Source organism: Camelus ferus, chromosome 21 (assembly GCF_009834535.1).
Source record: "Camelus ferus isolate YT-003-E chromosome 21, BCGSAC_Cfer_1.0, whole genome shotgun sequence".
Lineage (NCBI taxonomy): Eukaryota > Metazoa > Chordata > Mammalia > Artiodactyla > Camelidae > Camelus > Camelus ferus.
This window is the reverse complement of record NC_045716.1, coordinates 5,607,843-5,611,564: the sequence shown is the minus strand read 5'-3', so window position 1 is coordinate 5,611,564 and position 3,722 is coordinate 5,607,843. Positions and strand designations below refer to the sequence as shown.

The following is a 3,722-nucleotide window of genomic DNA, read 5'->3' as shown; positions in this document are numbered from 1 at the left end:
TTTCAGTTCAGTTAATATTAGTTTTATGAGGCCTGTGCTTTTTTCTGTGATATCAGCATTTTCATTTTCAGTCTGCTACCCATTTTTAATAAAATAATGGAAAACACAGTAAAATGTTTAATTGTGCAAACATTGGTGAACAGATTCTGATGCCAGATTAACTGTTGATGAGCATGAGCATGCTGACTTCATATTTATCATCAACTGATAAATGACAGTCCTGAATTTTACAAAATTACTAAATTAAAAAGTTACAGACCTATCCATTCTTAAATTATGTTGCTGTTGAAGAATGATCTGAACTCTAAGGGAGTCCCTGGGCCTGTAAAGATGTTGTATAATCTCACCATCATGACAGTTTCCTGCCCATTTCAATCCTGCCTTCCAGTTACAGACCTTTCCAAATGCCTGTCATTTAATGCCTCATAGTTCCTGGCAACCTGTGCCACTCTTCTTCCTTGAATTTTTATGTATTTTGCTTTGTTTATTAGATTATGTTTTTAAGCATAACACTTAAGAGATGTAATTTTCTGTTCTAGTTTGTTATCCTTACTAGAGTATTGTGTTCTCTTTCTTGTGCCATATTTAAAAACTTTCGGCATGTTTTCAGTGATGGAAAGGTTAGAAAATAAGATCTGGAGGAACACTTAGACACTGAGTTTGTCCAGCGTGAGAAACAGAAATACAAAACATACATGAAAACATAGTCACCGACTATTTCCCCTATCCATCAAGAGGAGAAAAAAGAGAACGCAGCAGTAGGCAGAATCTGAGTGAAATAGAAGTATGTAGGCTTTTGGCTCTAAGACTGAGAGTCTTAGGCTCTTCTTCGTGAGACATCATAAGTTAAGTCTTATTTTTCCTTAGGTCAAATGAACCCCATCTGAAGGCCAAAGAAATTAATTGAATAAAGTTTCAATTCTGTGCCACTCTGATTATATACAGTTTTCTAATCTATTATAATAATTGAATTTATTGTGTGTCTATTTTAAATAAAAGCTTAATTTAAAAAATAACAGTAAGAACTGGTACTTCTGACAAATACATAGGTCCAGATATAAAAGCCCTTCCATCCCCTGCACTCCAGGAATTCTATTATTTTCTGGACCTGTAACTAAAATTAACAGTATTTATCCTTCCAGACTGTTGAGTTTGTGTATGTGTGTGAATGACACATGAGCATAAGATGTTTTGGGTTTTTTTAAAGTGCAATCCCAGTAAAAATCTCATGAGGGTTTTTTAGAGGAATTTTACAAATGGAGTATAAAATTTATACGGCTGTACAAAGGCCCCGGTGTAACCAGCAGCTCTAAAGAAATATTAGTTGGGTGGACTTGCTGTATCAGCTATCGAGACATTTTATAAAGCTACAGTAAGTGAGACAAAGTGGTATTGGTTTTAGAAACAGACCAGTGGAGCAAAGAGTCCTGAAACAGATGTGCACATATGTACATTTAATTTATGATAAAATTGACACTGCAGAGTGGTGGGGAAATTATGGTCTTTCCAATAAATGGTACTGGCCCAACTGTTTGTTCAAATTTTAAAAATAGAAGTGGATTCCTTCTTCACATCTTACACAAAATCAGTTCCATGTAAATTGTAGACTGAAATATATAAGACAAAAATGATAACCCTGAAATATATCATAACATCTTTATAGCTTTAGGATAGAAATAAATTTTAAATCAGACAGAAAAAGCACTAACTGTAAAGAAGAAAAAAGTGATAAATTTTACTGTGTTAAGGACTTCTGTTTATCAAAATATACTGCTCAGAGAGCAAAAAGGCAAGCTATATAAACTAACAAAGAAAATGTACTCCTACAAATTAACAAAGCTCAGTAGAAAAGTGGGCAAAAGACTTGAATAAGCTCTTTACAAAAGAAAATAATCAAATGATCATAACCATTTGAAGAGGTGCTCATCCTGATTACTAATCAAGGAAACCCAAATTAAAACTACAAGATCCTACCACACAATTTGGCTGAAACTTAAAATCTGAAGAAACCAAATTTATCAAGGCTATAAGAGCAATGGGAACTCTAACATTGCTAGTGTGTGTGAAAATTGCATACAGTTTCTTTAGAAAATGATTTGGCATTATTTAGAAAAATTGAAGATAATGCTAACCCAAAAGAAATACATGTTTATGTACATGATGATACATGCACAAGAATAATCAGATATCCATAATAGCCCCCAAATATATACAACCTAGGAAAAAAATCAGTAAAATGATTTTTCAAAAAGTAAGATAGTTACGCAGTGGAATACAGCAATGAAAATAAACTACAGTGACACACAACATTAATGAATCTTAGAAAGACAATCTTGAGTAAAAGAGACCACACTCAAAAATGTATGTTGTATTACATTATTTACATAAAATTCAGGAAAGGAGAAAATAAAACTGTATATTGAAGGACACACATTTGGGCGCTAAAATTGTAAACAGAAGCAAAGAATGTTTAGCAAAGAAGTCAGGGTTGTGGTTTTCTATTGGGTAGGGGAAATTGGGATGAGATGGAGTATTTGGGGACGTGAATTGCTTGCAGTGTTCTAAATCTTGCTTTTGTGGTATTATATAATTCATTAAAGTCTACACTTACATTGTACATTATTTTAATATTTCAAATAAAAGTGAAATAATATATTAAAGACATCTTTTCATTTTATTGTATCTACACCTCTAGATCCTTAAAGGTTGCATGCATATTATTTTATTGTAGATTTATCTATTTCCCTCCTTATAAATATTTAATGTTTTTAGTTTTTGCCGTTAACAACTTTGTGTTAAATATCTTTTTACATATGTCTGTGTTCAGTTGCTTGTGCTGATATCTCTGTAGGAGTGGTTCCTAGAAATAGGATCAAAGATAGTTTGCATTTCGTATTTTGGTAGACACTGTTAAATAACCTTGCACATTTGTTCAGGGTGTTTGGGGTTTTTTTTGTTGTTTTGGGGGTTCTTTTCATTTTTTGCTATTTGAAGCTTTTAATTTTTGTGTTTTTCAATCTGTCTCTCTTTTCCATTGTAATTTCTGGCTTTTGTGCCATGCTTAGAAAGACCTTTCTCAATTTAAGATTAGGTCTTTATTTGGAATTTATTTTTGGTTTTTTGAAATGAGACTTTTTCAGCTGTGTAGCCAATTATCTCAATACCTTTTATTGAATAGCCTGCTTTTTCCACACTGATTTGAAAAGTGCCCTTTATTATCAGCTAAATGCCTATCTGTCTGCCTGGATTTTTTTTATGTTCCACAGATCTATTGTTCTGTTCTTATTACATCAATATCACAATGTTTTAATGGCGTTAGATTTTAAGGTGTTTCTCTTACCGCTATAGCAAACTCCTTCTAATTAGTTCTTCCTTTCCGAATGTGTTTGGCTCCAAATGAGTTCAAGTTGTTCCCCACCTCCAGCCCAAAAAGAAAAATGTGTGTTGACATTTCAACTGGAATTCCACTGAGTGTAAAGATTATTTGTTGGAAAATTAACTTTCATACACATTTCTAAGTTTTAGTTGTTTTTAACTATATACAAAGAGCAAGTTTTATATATTCTTTTGGGACTTACTTTTTTCACTTAAGTATTATATGACTAATATCTTTCCATGTTGCTGCTGCAGCTCATTCATTTGACTACTGTATGATTTTTAAATTGTTCGAATGTACCAGACAACTTTAGGTTGGGTTTGGTACTGAGATTCCATCTCTCATT

General features: G+C 32.6%; 1 protein-coding gene across 7 annotated transcripts in view; it reads left to right on the top strand.

The window, feature by feature from the left end:
- The window catches only part of RASAL2 (RAS protein activator like 2), a 303,510-nt gene that overhangs the window by 197,162 nt on the left and 102,626 nt on the right, over window positions 1-3,722 (top strand). The gene's annotated exons all lie outside the window — the stretch shown is intronic.